The sequence below is a fragment of the Lycorma delicatula genome, chromosome 1, assembly GCF_047948215.1.
Source record: "Lycorma delicatula isolate Av1 chromosome 1, ASM4794821v1, whole genome shotgun sequence".
NCBI classification, from domain to species: Eukaryota; Metazoa; Arthropoda; class Insecta; order Hemiptera; family Fulgoridae; genus Lycorma; species Lycorma delicatula.
The window spans coordinates 377,300,539-377,317,059 of record NC_134455.1 but is presented as its reverse complement, the minus strand read 5'-3'; the positions used below and the strand labels follow the sequence as shown (position 1 = coordinate 377,317,059).

Here is a 16,521-nt window from a genome sequence, read left to right as displayed (position 1 = left end):
CACAAAATTGTTGATGTCCAGATCTTATAAATGTGCATCTTCAGTGAATTTTTTTTTCAATGTTGACAACATGCTCGCAAACATTGCTCCACAGTTTCAAACATTTAATGAAATTCTTCTTCAGCTAACTTAAGAATGTCAGACATGTTAAAAGTTTTATTTCTTTTAGCTACTTGCCCGTTCACTTGACTCCAAATCATCCCAGTGGCATTTAAGTCAGGGTGATGGTGGCAACTGTGGAACTGTATGACCATAATATTACAATATCATATAATTTAGTCTTTGTCATAACAGCAGAACAGTTAATTTGTTGTTCGGCTAACAATATTATCTGATTGCTTTTTAAAGAGTTAGAATTTGGCTGCTTTTGTAGCAGAATGTTGTGATATGATGTGCTATCTAGTACAATGACCGACCGAGGTGGCAAGTTGGGAATACACTTCTCCCATAACCATTTCATGTACTTTTCAGAATCCATCGATTTATGATAATCTCCTTTCTTATTCAACTCGTACATATGTAAAGCATTGTTAATGAATGCTTCTTTATTACAACCAACATAAACAATTATTAATAGTGAGCCCTTAGATACTGGTATTTTCAGTCCCTCATGAAAGTTTGTTGTGTATACATTCGTTCTTCACGAAACAGGAAAATTGTCATAGAAATTTCATTCTTTGCATTTTAATGTTATGCTGTTCTATCGGTATTTTCGAATTGTCTTCTGTTTTTTCCATCAATGGTATCTAAATTCAATTTTACATAATATTCTCCTTCAAGAGGTTTTACTCCCTTTGAAATTAATTTCACTTTCACGGGCGTTTTGGGTAATTTTCTTCACAGTAGGAATGCATTTTTTGTTTACATAAAATTTATTTAAGTATCTCAAAGCAACCATGTCAAACGAATCTAAATTGCATACAGTGTTGGGGCAATTTACACATTTTCTCAGAAAAACGAACACTGTTGGCTTCTCAGTTTCATTTGATTTCCCTTCTGCTATTATTATTTGGACCATTTGTTTTGATACTTTTGTTATTTGAATAACCGTATTCAGCACTTCAGTTTTCCTCACTATTCTGGTTTGGCATCGTTTTGTAAAACAAAACCATAAAAATTGAATACAATTTCCCTCATCTGACTATGAACTACTGTACCTTTTCCTCCTAATTTGGGTGTTTTGAAAGAAAATAACTATATTGAAATTTTAACAACTTCTATTTTAATGTGTTATTCAAGCACTTTCAGAGTCATTTCTCTATCATCAGGGATTATTTAAAACTATGAATTTGTATCCGTGTATATAGTTTATTAATGTGATTATAATTCAAATTAAAATGAAATTAAAATTGTTATTTTCATAACAGACTATTGTCAACAATTAAAATAATTTATACTTTAAGTAAAATACAATGTCATGTCAGTAGGATGTACTAGTAATAGTAAGACAGTAGTGATGGTTAAAAATTTGAATGACTGAATTTATGACAAAGCCTTAAATGAAAACACAACAAATATTAAAAATAAATCACTAACAGCTATTCTCTTCATTAAGTAAAATATACTACGCAATAGATGTTTCTATAATAACCACTTCTAGAACATAATTGCAAGCAATGTGTGACATATGATTCTTCACAGCGCAATGATTAAAGTAGATTAAAAATAAGTGTTAGATCTGGCGACTTAACTATCCAGCCCGGAGTACCGTGAAATGTGGTAGATTTTAGAGCAACTATGGACTGTAAATGATGATGATGAAATAAAACAACTCCTTGTTGTCTTTGACTTGTTATGTTTAATATGCCGTTATTCTTGACATAATAACTAATATGACAAACTAAATTGACAATAATAAATGCTAACATAACCAGACTTGAACATTATCAAGTATACTACTAGTAACACTAATTGTCCATCCGGACGAAATGAAAAATACGACTGCTCTTTGCAGGAGCAAAGGAACAGTGTTTTTAGTTTGCTTCTAACATAGGCCAATGTATGCAAAATGCTAGTACAAACATATATGTAAGGGCTATATTAAATCTATACTGTTTGGTCTGCAGCTGTGTCCACATGGTATCTTCTTTTTTTTCATCCCTGAAAAAATGTAACTGTAAAAGGAATAAACAGAAAGTAAAACATAAAAGGTTAAATCATTTTCCTCTTAAGGATGTGCAACAAATTCTGTAAGACGTGATCTCAATGTATGAAGGATCATTAACTTCTGAAATCAAGGTTTTGTATTGTCGATACATTTTTAACAGCATCTTTCAGCAACAGCTTCAATAGTATCTTCTTCAGGTAAAAAGCAAATGAAAACCAGTTTCTATGTTTCATAAGATAATTACCACAGTTTTTCATGCTGATATTTAAATTTTTTTTGCTGGTGGAATATAAACAGTGCTAATGCATTGGCTGTCATCCAGGTTTTATTTCCAATTAATGTATCTCACAATGTTATTTTATCCTCAAAAAATGTGAGAAATACTTTGGTATACAGCTAATCAGTTTTTTGAACATCTTGTAAGCATTTTTGGGCAATTTACAGTTCCTGATAGACTTCACTTTATTTAAGAGTTCATAAAGAAACGTTTTTAATACATCAGGATACTGTCCATAAAGTTTATGGAACAATTAAGTTCTATGAACATAAATCTTTCCTACTATTTTCTGAATAATTTCATCAGTATCTTCAAGTGGTCTTTACCTTTATTATGATCAACATTTCTTTCTCTTTAAATTCATTGCAGTATTTTTTCACATTGTGCCTACTTACAACATTTTTTTGCCATGCATGTAAACAAGATGATATATTTCAGCAGTAGTTTTCCCTATTGTGCAGGGAATTATGTGTCTATACATATGTTGGTCTGGTGGGATTAAGAATGGCAAACATCACTTCAAATCAAATACTTAAAAAGTGTTTAACTATTCAGAAACAGTGACTTATTTCCTTCAGCTCTTGTGATGTGAAGTTCAGCCACTTGCAAAGTAAACCCCTTCTTATGAGTTCTTCAGTTTTTTTGTAGGATAATACAAAAGCTTCCCACTTGAAATGTTCATATTGTTTTATTTGACGGGAGGTGCAGGGTCATTTCTTTTTTTTGGAGAAGGCACATGCTGGCAGACAATAATCCTTTCTTGCATTTCTGAATCACTTGTTGCAATCATTTTAGTTTTTTACAATACGATTATGTAATATGGAAATTCAAGATGGATATGACAATTTTGTGGAATACACGTGAATATTTTTCACTGACTTCATCAAGAATATGATGTCAAACCTACCTGATGAATACATTGATATTATCCAGTGAATCATTGTAATAACAGTTGATGCTTAGTTAAATTATTATCATAACTTTCTTCTTGCATTTAATTTTTTAAACCATCACCACATTGTGATTTATCTATAAGATCACCATAAACATCATTAACATCTGACCAGTAAATTTCTGAATCATAGTGGGCATTTACTGTGATAAATTCTAAAAAAAAATAGTTCATAACATGGTACTGTTTTGAAATATATTGTTTTAAAACTTTGAATCATCAAACTGATTAAACAAAATCATCTATTTACTATAACAGTTTTTTAATATTACCAATATAAATATAATCTGGTTCCATATCCTTAATGTAAAATTTTTCATCATTTATTTTTAATATTCCACTCAACATATTTATTTAATATATTTGAATATTTTATCATTAGACAGATGGTAATCATAATAAATCAGAAAAGTAATCATAGTAAATCAGAAAGATGGCATCATCATAATCAAAGATGGTGCCTTAATAAACACAGATGACTGGTTTGGTAGAGGTAATGATAAATAATGCCTGACATAATAATTGTAAAATGAGAGGCCTAAAATATATATATATACATATCATGGTATATATTACAGTACATAACAAGGTAGCTTCAAAAAATTATCAACATATGAAATTTACAAAAAGTTTTGTTACATTTGCTTCAACAAAAGAAATACACCTTTAGTAGTTATACATGTTTGCAAATGTTCATAAAGCTTTTAGAAAGATTCCTGAAACTCTTTCTTAAAAATCTTCTTCAGCTACTTTATTGATAACCAATACTTTGTATTGGTTCCTTCCAGAGTTAACTTGAAGTAATGAAATTAGTAAAACTAGCTAATACTGATTTTTATTTTAATTATTACAATCTTAGGCATGCTACTAACAAACATGCTAAGATTATACTGGTTTTCAATTCTGATGACGACAATGGAGCCTATGAAAGACATCAAGTTTTTTTGTCTGAGTTCACTGTTTGGTCTTTTATAATGAATTCAATTGGGGGTCGATAACTCAGAACTTCCAGTATAACTTTTAGTTTGGTCTAGACCAAAGCCTTTTTCTATGAGCAAAAACATGATATCAATAACTGAACATTCCAGTAATAGACATAATGTCTGAAGACTATTAAAAATAAGACTAACGCCTCCGTAATTAAATTGTTTAGAGAAATTTTATCATGATCAGTAATGAATATCTTCCTGCTAGTTTTCTTTTTTTATTTCTTTGTGATCTGTAGAAAACATTTCTAAACAATGTATTTTCAAACCATTGAAAGTAATCTTTCAGAGCGGTGAATGTTAGGTGTTAAAACAGCAGTTATAATAGTTTTCTCTTATTTTTATTAATGTACAAACAGTATTAAATGATAATTATATATCATTTCATACTGTCCACTATAATGATAAAATATACATGATCATCTTATTCATTAAAAAAATAATTGACTGAGGTGTTACAAGGATATGGGATTATTTTTTAAATTCATATTCCAAAGAATTAATTCCTGTTCTTCTTTTTCCTGTTTTAGCCTCTGGTTACTACTATTCTGATAATACTTCAGACGATGAATGAGGAAAATATGTATGATTGTATATGAAGTGTCGTATTGTACAGTCTCAGTTCAACCATTCCTGGTTAATTGAAACCCAACCACCAAAAAACACCAGTATCCACAATCTAGTATTCAAATCCATGTAAAAATAACTGACTTTACTAGGACTTGAACGCTGGAACTCTCAACTTCCAAATCAGCTGATTTGGGAAGATGTGTTCACCACTAAACCAAACCGATGGGTTAAACAATTAATTCCTAGTGCGATTATAAAATATTTCAATTGGTTTACAGTATTTTGTATTAAAAAAATACTGTATTTTTTAATATGAATGTAATTTTTCATTAAGGGTATTATGTCTTCAAAATATTTGTTTTCTTATACTGCCTAACTTTTTAAATGATTTTTTTTTAACTCAACAATTTAGTTAATGATTTCTGTTTCTATGCTTTTGTATTATTTTGTGTAATGTGTAGTTACTATTCTACATTTTTACATTAATTAAAATTCATTATTATTACCTTTTATTGAAGAAATAATTGGCATAATTAGGATGATTAATACATTATTGTTGGTGTGCAAGATTCCAAATGACAAAAAAAAAAAATGACTGATCAGTTTAAATGGAAAACATTAAATTTTAAAACTAACAGAATTAAGTATGAAAGTATGTAAAAGAAGTATAAAATGTAAACTATTAAAATCAACAGTAATATAAAAAACTGCATTTGTTTAAAAGATGTAGGAATTACTATTCTAATGATGTCAAAAAAAACTACCAACAAAATTTTAGTACTTACCTGGCATTGGTTATTTATTTTTATATATATAGTGCAGAAATAATTATACATGAAAAAGTTAGCTAAAGTTTATTTTTTTTTGTGGTGTGGGTGGAATTTATTGTAATATTATTAGTAGAAGTTTAAATTTAAACCTTTTATAATTTAAGTTTAAATAAGCCAAAAAGTTTTGAATAATTAAAAAAAAAAATAATATTTTTAAACATGATTGGCACTTGACCCTAAACTATTCTTTTTTGGTTGCTTGTACTACTATGCTTAGGAAGATTATTAAAACAAATTTGGTTAAAAAATATGCAATAAATAAAATAGCTTTTTCAATTTTTGAAAAGAGGGAATTTTCAGGCAATTTATTTTTTAACTGTAAGGTAAGCATGAACAAATAAATTGCGTTTTAATAAAAAGGGTTATCTTTGCAACTTCTTGAGTAAATTGACCCCAAAAAACTATCTAATCCACCCGCTGGAGATGTTGACACCAAAGTTTTACCAATAAAATTGACTCATACACACAAGTTTCTGTAAAAAATTTCAATAAAATTAATTTATCCAGTCAATAGTTGTTAGGCTTCAAACATGAACAGAATCTTCACATTTGATTGCGTTGAGCTTTTTTCGGTCTTGGCTCTTTAGGAAGTTTCCATTGGGATAATTGGGCCTTACTTTCAATGTCATATCCTTACAACCATGTTTCAATCACCAGTTATGACTTGTTTGAGCAGTGGACATCATTTAATTCATTCAGCAACTCCTGAGCAATGTTCATTCGGCACTGCTTTTGGTTGAAATTCAATAATTTTGGAACAAAATTTTGTTACCACATATTCCATACCCGAAACATCTGAAAAAATTGCTTGGCATGAGCCAAATGATATGCCAACATCATTACCCACCTCTCTTGACAGTGATTTGGCAAGTGTCCACAATCATTTTTTTCACTTTTTCAATGTCACCAGTTGTTGATGTGCTGGGACGTCCAGGGCACTTGTAATCTTCAATTTCTTCACAGCCCTCTTGGAAATGTGTACCACTAGTAAGTACTTGTTTTATTCATAAAAGAATTGCCAAAAGCAACATTCTACATTTCCAATGTGGTGCTGCACTTTATTCCACGTAAAGCAAAATTTAGTGAAAATTCTTTGTTCCATTTTTTCCAAAAGTTAAAAATTACTAACCATATCGAAACACGTGTAACTTTTTCAACAGCCAACAATAAACTAAGCATCCAATACGGCTAAAAATTTAAAAAGAACAAGTGTACCAACACATTAAAAAAACTGTGACAATCAGACTTACATAGCCTGGGAAATTAAAAAATTCTGCTTATTGTTTTTATCAAACTTCATCCATGTACATATGAACGAATATTACCCCGTTTTTTGTTTTTGGGGTTTCTGGGTCATGTAGCATAGCTCTAAAGCTATGTTGCCAGGAAAGTAAAAAGTTAGTTTTACTAAATTAAGCGAAATTTTAACACTATAAGTAAATACAAATTTAACAGAACAGATTAAACAACAAACACATTCAACTCAGCTTGTAATCAAGACAAGTATTTCTGCAAAAATACTGCTAATATTTTAGATATCTAAGTAATAATAAGGTGAAAATAAAGAAACATTCTGTATCAGCAAATTGTAGTTTAATAAGTTTATAAGATGAACAGATTACATACATTAAAATACTAGATGTAGCTGCAAGAGAAAGATGAATAATTAGCTTGATTTTCTATATATTATAACAGGCCTCTACTTATATGAGTAATGAATAAGAGAAAAGTATGCTAGGATATAAGTTAATTATTCAAGCATTGTTGATAAAAAATCACATTGTTCATTTAAAATACTGAACTTTAGAATCCCCTAAAAATATTAAATTAAGAACAATCTTTCTGCAGTTATTATTTTTTTAAAGATCCAGTTTAACAATTATTTTAACAAGCAAGATGGATAAAATGGTAAGTGAAATAGCATGGATGAAATGGTATAAGAAAATATGCCAGACCTTTTTCCAGTTATTTAACCTGAAACCAGCTGATCTTCTGCAACAATGTATCTTATGGTTAAGGGATTGATTTACTGCCACTCTATGGGAACTGCTGATATAATTATAGTTTTACTATATTTTTTATTTTACTGCACACTGTACTAAATGACAGAACCAACCAATATTAAAATAAAATGATAAACAGGCACATAACTTTATAAAATTTCTAAAAGATGATTATGAAGATTTCTTTACCCAATGAAGACATTTTATACTTGCTATTTTCAGAAAAACTAACTACATGTTTGTTGTTATATTACATATAATAAATTGTATTTAATTTATTCCTTTTTGTAATGTAGAAAAATTTAACTGTTTGTTTTAAAATCATTCTATTAAACATAACATGTACTGTTAATAAAATGAAGTAATGGCAAGTTACCATTTATTAATCATAAGTTCAAACAAATATTCTATTTAGTAATAATTTTGTTAATTTGTATAAATGATTAAAACATATCTATTTATATACAAACTGCTAAAGTGATCACATCAATCACATCTTTAGAAAACCATCTTGCTAGTCGTTTCATTTCAGTATACCCTCTACATCCTACATCCCCAACAATTTGTTTTACATACTCCAAACGTGGCCTGCCTACACAATTTTTCCCTTCTACCTGTCCTTCCAATATTAAAGCGACTATTCCAGGATGCCTTAGTATGTGGCCTATAAGTCTGTCTCTTCTTTTAACTATATTTTTCCAAATGCTCTTCATCTATTTGCCGCAATACCTCTTCATTTGTCACTTTATCCACCCATCTGATTTTTAACATTCTCCTATAGCACCGCATTTCAAAAGCTTCTAATATTTTCTTCTCAGATACTCCGATCGTCCAAGTTTCACTTCCATATAAAGCGACACTTCAAACATACACTTTCAAAAATCTTTTCCTGACATTTAAATTAATTTTTGATGTAAAAAAATTATATTTCTTACTGAAGGCTCGTTTAGCTTGTGCTATTCGGCATTTTATATCGCTCCTGCTTCGTCCATCTTTAGTAATTTTACTTCCCAAATAACAAAATTCTTCTACCTCCATAATCTTTTCTCCTCCTATTTTCACATTCAGCGGTCCATCTTTGTTATTTCTACTACATTTCACTACTTTTGTTTTGTTCTTGTTTATTTTCATGCGATAGTTCTTGCGTAGGACTTCATCTATGCCGTTCATTGTTTCTTCTAAATCCTTTTTACTCTCGGCTAGAATTACTATATCATCAGCAAATCGTAGCATCTTTATCTTTTCACCTTGTACTGTTACTCCGAATCTAAATTGTTCTTTAACCTAATGTTGTTACACTGGATTAATGCTTTGTTGTATTAAAATTGGTTTAGGGCCTGTTGTTATCAGTTGAATAAAATAAATATGTAATCTTGTTTATAACATTGATATTACCAAAGAGTGACAATTTTACTATGATACGTTTTTCAACTAAACTAATTGCTATTAGTCATCAGTTCTAAAAAACGTTGTAAATGAGTAGACCGGTTTCAAAGACGTGCCCAATTCACAACATTTTCACACTTACACAAGCTACAGCTCCAAAACGGTAAGTCGTACAAGAAAATTGTTTAAATAAAAATTGTCTGTTTTTTTGAGATTAACAACTTTTCCAAATGCAATACAGACGAAAAACAATTTTTTCTGGTGAAAAAATTGAAAAAACATGTTTTTTACAACTTCAGCGCCACCTAGTATTTCAATTTCAAATTATACGGCATAACTTCAACGATATTAATTGTGGAGGAGAATGTCTTCTACATTTTTTGTTTGAAAAACTTTTCTCTAAACTGCATAGATTCAGAGAAAAACGTATTTCATAAACTTTTTGAGTTTTTCAAAAATCTATGGGGGATGTTAAAAATCTGGAGTTAAGCTTTCCTCATCACCCCTAACATAAGGAAAAAACATCAATCGGTAGGTAAGGATTTTCAAATAAAAATACAAATTGACTGTACTATATGTCCATGGATAATAATTGATATGAACATGGATCTGTAAACATGTATCTAAACCTTGATCTTCCAGAACAGACTGAACAGAAGTAAATGAATGGCATGTTTCTTTAGCAGTGACTCAGAGTTGTTAGGGGTCAACTAAATCATTAACTTCTGAATTACAAGATATATGAAAGAGATAAGTAGTGTTTTTCAAGAACATAAATTTTGTTGTTTACAACATAATTTTTTGTTTACAACATGAACTTTAGTAAAATTGCATGTCATATGAAACTAACTGAGCTGTATCGACAACTGACATAAAAGGAGATATTGGTACAGTGAAAATTATTTTGAAGCAGTAACTAAGGGTGTTTATGTGAGAAAGACTTTCACTTTTTGATGAAATTGGATTGTAAATCTTGCAGGTATAATAACTTGAGATAATTATATGAGCATGGTTAAAAATAATACATTTATATGGTTTATGATGCATGAAGAAAACTTTGTGGAATTCAACATAATGGTGTTCGAGCACATTATGTCATTATGAACCAGGTTGTCAGATATCATCTCCTGATGGATCTTTTTTTTTTGTTCTGGTAAAGGATTCAGACATTTTCTAGACTAATGGACTAGTTTAGAATCGATAAATAAAAAAATATTTTACTTGCAGTTTACTGAAAGTGTAGTCCACAGTAGAATAATTTTTGTTGAGAGAGTTGCTAGGCCGACATATTTAAAATCATACTGCAAATAAGTTATTAATGTAAATGTAATATTTTGCGTAGTGCTGTTTGTAATTCTATTTAAAATTTTGGATGTCAAATCAATAATTTACAATAAGCACGTCTTTGTAATAAGATTTAATAATTGTTAAAAACATGTACCATAATGGATGAATCTATGATTAGTCTATAGAAAGTTCATAATATTCTGTATGATAATTTAGCATCAGAAAGGTTTGTTAGTGATTTACTTAGAGACAGATGAAGAAAAATTTAGATTATAATGCATAGGTTACAGACTTATTACAATTTTTTTTCTGAGTGTAAAAACAACAGTATTTTTTCTTTCTGCTGAAACACTTCCTGATTCCCTCAATAATTAGAAATAAGTAAGAAAATTCATCAGAAATATTTTATAAATAAAAGATTTGTGTTTTCAAATGTTATTAGTATTGTTTTAGCGACTTCTATTTTTTTCAGCACATTAATTTTCATATTGTTCATTAAAATTTATGTTATATTTTTTCTACACCTCATCAACCCAATTTCTTAATTAATATATATATATATATATATATATACGAGGGTTATTTTTTTTTAAGGTCTGATTGGTCACAAAATTAAAACCAGAGAAAATAAAAAAATTTTTATTTGTTACAAGTACTTACATAGTTACGCTATTTCTCTACATAGTCGCCACTCCGATTTAGACATTTGTTGTAGCGTGGTAGCATCTTTCCAATACCCTCGTCATAGAACGGAGTCGCCTGTGTTTTCAGCCACGTTTCTACACTAGTCTGCAGCTCGATGTCTGTGCCAAAATGTTATCCTCCTAGCCACCATTTCATGTGAGCACAGAGGTGAAAATCGGATGGAGCCAAGTCCGGGCTGTATGGTGGATGATCAAACACTTCCCAATGAAAACGCTGCAGGAGCTTCTTTGTTACAGCTGCAGTGTGCGGCCGAGCATTGTCATGGAGAAAGACAATGCCTGATGACAACATTCCTCTCTGCTTATTCTGAATTGCCCTTTGTAGACGTTGAAGAGTCACGCAGTATGATGCTGCAGTGATGATCGTGCCACGTTCCATGAACTCCACCAAGAGAACTCCATTCCGGTCCCAGAACACAGTAGCCATACGCGTACACTTTCTGTTGGAGAAGGTTCGCTTGAACTTCTTTGGTTTACTGGGAGAATGAGAATGCATCCGCTGTTTGGATTGTTCTTTTGTTTCTTCACTTTCGAAATGAATCCGTGTCTCGTCCGCTGTGACAATTTTGTTCAAAAAATCTTCTTCATTGTGGTAGCGCTGGAGAAACATTAGGGAGGAGGCGTCCATTCTCATTGTTTTGTGATGGTCGGACAGCATCTTGGGAACCCATCTCGCACACAGTTTGCGGTACTTAAGTGTCTCTCTCACAACGGTGTAGAGAGCTGACCTTGAAATTTCAGGAACGAATCACTCAATACAGAAATTGTGAACCGACGATTTTCTCGAATCGCCTCATCCACTCGCTCAACAAGATCATCGTTTGACCCTCGCTTCCTTCCCTGACCGCCTGCATCATGAACATCTCTGTACGTCCTGCTTTAAAGTTCCTGCACCATTGTCGCACTTTGCTGTCACTCATTGAAGTTTCACCGTACACATTACTTATTCTTCAATGAATTTCAGCTGCATTACACTCCTCAGCCTGAAGTATTGAATTACCGCAAGCACTTCACACTTGGCGGGAGATGCTATTTTTGTAGACAAGTTTACGTGCTAGCTGCGTGTTCAGAACTAAACAAAGTGAGGCGGCGTGAATGAAGGCTATACTAGAGACGCTGTGCAACACATATGCGCAAAGGTTCATTCGATTTTTGCGCGGGTTTTTATTTCGCGACTGAACGGACCTTGAAAAAAAAATAATCCCTGTATATTTTTATTTTACGTTAACCCTGTTTTTATAGATTTATTATTTGTAATTTAGTGATCTCTTGATTGTACCAATTTTGTTTATAGTTTAAAATTTATATCTGTTTCATAATAGATAAAAATATTGAAATTATAAGCAGTATTTTACGTTATAGCAATGTAAAACATCTTTTTTTTAAATGTACAATAAATAAAAAAATATTATCCTTAATGAAAAGTTAGAAAAACTCCAGCTTACTGTAATATTAAGGGTGATGAACTTCAATCCTACATGAATTAAGAAGCTAAAAATAAATCATACAACTAATGTTTGAAAAGAGGTGTCAATTTAATTTGATGTTGTGCTATATAAGAATTAAGCTAACTTTCCTTCAAGTGAGAATAAGAGCTTCTAAGCCCATAAATTTTTGTCTAACAGGTTTTCCTTCAGTCTATTATCTATGGTAGCTTAAAAGATTTATAAAATGTTCATTTAAAAAAGCTATTTCCTTCAAAAAAATTTTCTTTAGCAGCCAAACACGTTTACCACCCCCATACACTTATTAGAAACATTTCTGGAACGCTTACTTGAAACCTGTTTCATTATATTAGATTGCTAAAATAATTTACTTTTAATTATACAATTCATTTTTTTATTCATTTAAATTATTTTAAATGCATTTTTTTTATTTTCAGTAAATTTCAAGTAAAGAAACAAGAAAAAATTAGCTGATGGGTGCACTAGAGATGTTACATTATGTCATGCAAGGTACTTCTTTGAATCCATTTCTTGCTTTTGAACAGCTTTTTAATTCCTGAAGGAAGAAGAATTTTGGTTGCAGGATAATTTATGTTAATCAATAACGAGCTGCCCCCATTTCATTAAATTTTTTTGATCTGAGGGATTTCAATCCAGTTTTATTTATAACACACTTTAGAAGGTTATATAATAAAAAAACATACGAGAATCAGGAAAAAGTAATTTAGAAGGGTTAACATATTTTCTTTTTTATAATAATACATTGTGATAATTTTTTTACTTTATGAACAGTTGTCAATAGAAAATGTTAAAAAAGTAATAGAAAATGAAAAAGTACGACTTTCTAAATAATTTACTGACTACTTTGTTAAATGTTTATTTTACATAGGCAAAAATGCTATCTGATTTATGGTATGTACACTTGTAAATGTTATAATTCTCAAGTACTTTTGAAATAAACTAATCATTCAGTTGTGTGGTAAACAGAATTTTATTTTTGATTTTTTAATTCAAACTTTATCTCATTATTTATTTTTTTATTGTTAACTACAATTACTTATAGATACACAATAAAAAACATTATTTTACACAGTTATTATTCACCAATAAGATTTTTTTTCAAGTTCTTTATAAGATAAAATTAAGAAAGACAATAGGATCCAAGAAAGCACTTCATCTTAATATTAGAAGTTTATTTTTACAGAAACTTAAATCAATTGTATTTATAGTAATATATATAGTTAGATCAGTAAAGTAGTTAAGGACTGAATATTAAAAATCTATACATTTATAATGACTTTCAGCAATTCTTATGTAAAAAAAAAACCTGTCAGGAGTAACATTAAGCTTTATTTTAATGAAAATTAAACTTTCCTAATTAAAAAAGTCAGTCACAAAAATGAAATAAAATCTATTAAATATGTTAGACTTTATATAATTATGAAATGTATTGCATGAAAGAAATTACAAAATTTTAGATATGAAATATAGGAGAGTGTTATAGATTATTTGGCCATCAGACTTAATTGTCTTTAGATAATAAGTATTAAAATTGGAGATCAATGAACATTATAAATGATTGGTAAGAAGAGGACAGCTAATTTCACTCAGTGAAGGGTTAACAATGTAAACGTAAACCTTTATAATATTTAAAAATAAACCTGAAATTTATGTTTCTTGGTTAAATGTGAACTTTTTAAACATTTTCTCCTTTCCAATTTCAAATTGCTAATGTTTTATACTGTTTTGTCAATTTTCATTTACTAATTCTATATAGAAAAGAATGGAGAATAGTTTTAAACCAAAAAATAATCCAAGTCCAAAAAAGTCCCTTTCCATTATTTATTATTTTGCACATTTCTTAACAAATACAATTTACTGTTACAAAAATAGTTATTAAATACACTGCCAAAAAAATACTAACACTTCAGGCTGACCAACAAATAGGAAAACAAATGACTAAATAAATCTCCATTTGTTTTTGTTTGTATTCTCTAATTGTTGATACCACTTAAACAAAAATGAATTTAGAATAAACGTAATTAAAAAAATTCTTTATGGTGTGGTACACACCATGTCTAATTTGTATATTTTACTGAAATCAATGTTAATCCAGAGGTTAGTTCTACTATTAGATACATTACCATCTGCTTCCTTTGGTCTTAATTATTTTTAAAAATAATTAAATATATTAGTTTCACTGACTATATTTATAATATTATACTGCTATGTATTCAATAATTTAGGTTGGTGAGAGGAATAATTCTAAATCAAAATGAAAAAAAATATTATAAATTTCATTGTATTTTCAATTCAGGTGTTTTACTAATTTCCAATCCTTTCATTAAGGCATGCAAATTATTTGCAGTATTGTTAACATGGTAATATATGGCAGTGAATTTAATTGTCATACTCTATATACAGTAACTCAAAATGGCAATTGCTTTTCTTTTCCTTTGAAAATTGTCTAATATATTTTAAACAAAACCAATACAGTGAAATTTGATAAGATGAATTATATCCCCAGTAATTAATAGGTTAATTAATTTTTATTAAGGAGGTTTATATTTTTTTAGTGAACTTTTTATTTAATTTTTATTGGAATTAATTATTTTAATATCTTATGACACTGTTGTAATCTTCATTTTCTCCAAAGTTTTTTTTTTTATTCCTCCAGCCAAATGCTGATGTAGTTCCTTCTGGTACATTGCTAGATAATATGTTATAATTTATAATATCTGAATTTGTGAATTAAATAAATTTTCTGTTAGAGATTCCAAATATCATAAAAGATTAATCTATTGCTAAAAAAGTAATTTATAAATCAAAATTGTACAGGTGGACTTCCTTGAATTAAAACAAAAAAACTAATATACAGTGCATTAGGAAAATTACTGTGCATGGGAATAATGGAAGTGCAACGACGAAACTTTCTTAATTATTACTCTACATTTTTACTCCATTATTTTATAGAAACAGATATTACAATAACTGGAATAGTTTTTAAACAGTGTTGAGAATGACCAACTCCAATATTAATACAACAATGAACACATTTTCAATTTGTTTTCAAACACTTTAACCAGCTGATGTACTGAAATGTCTCGTACATATGCGGTTTCTAGTTTATCAAACGTACACTGATTATTTCGCTGCCCCCCCCTACAGAAAGTAATCTGGGGGAGACAGATATGGCGATTGTACAGGCCACAAACCCCTTGAAATGATTTGTTTATCAAAGACATTTCGTAAAAAAGTCATAGAAACGTTAGCTGTGTGCACTATGGCGCCATCTTGTTAGAACCAACCATGATTGATTTTGACTCTGTTGAAGTTTGTTAAAACGACTCAATAATGATCACTATTAACCCATTGAGTACCACAGCGATGATTTATCGCCACTAGAAAAATATGCGAAAAATGCTATGGCGATGATCCGCCATTGCCACCCTTCAATTCAAAAAATGCCAGGAGACAATTCGTTGTCGTCGTATATTTTTGTAAATAAAAACCAGTTTGCACCAAATTTAATTTAAAAGTGATCACATCTTTTAAAACTACATTTTATTTGAAAAAATAAAAATAAAAATACATTTGGAAATATAATATTTTATATAAAAATAAAATAATGACAACGAAGCAATAAAAGAGTTACAACAGCTGGCAGAACAGTGTCAATTAATAAAGTGCGCAGTTCATTCAGTTTACATTCTTTGTTGTTTTCAATGTGTTCTTAAGGTTATGATACATAAGTTAGTTTTTGTTGATGGTTTATTTTTATAAGTTAACTGTATGTTCTAAGTATTTACAAAATAAGCTTTGATTTTGAATATGGATGGCGATAAATTAATGTTAAGTGAAAGTGACAGGCAATTGCTTAGCGATTTATCTGATATTGGTAATGATGATAGCGATAATAATTCTGATTATTCTGTGTCCAATTTATTTGATGATGACCCAAGATGCACACCTGA

At 29.7% G+C, this 16,521-nt stretch overlaps 1 protein-coding gene across 2 annotated transcripts in view; it reads left to right on the top strand.

Annotated features, from left to right (window-relative positions):
• LOC142317290 (sodium leak channel NALCN-like) overlaps window positions 1-13,420 on the top strand; it is a 35,875-nt gene extending 22,455 nt beyond the window's left edge. For both annotated transcript variants that reach the window (XR_012754697.1, XR_012754698.1), the window contains exon 6: window positions 12,985-13,420. The gene's annotated coding sequence lies outside the window, so the exon portion shown is untranslated. The remainder of the gene's footprint in view (window positions 1-12,984) is intronic.
• The last annotated feature ends 3,101 nt before the right edge of the window (window positions 13,421-16,521 follow it).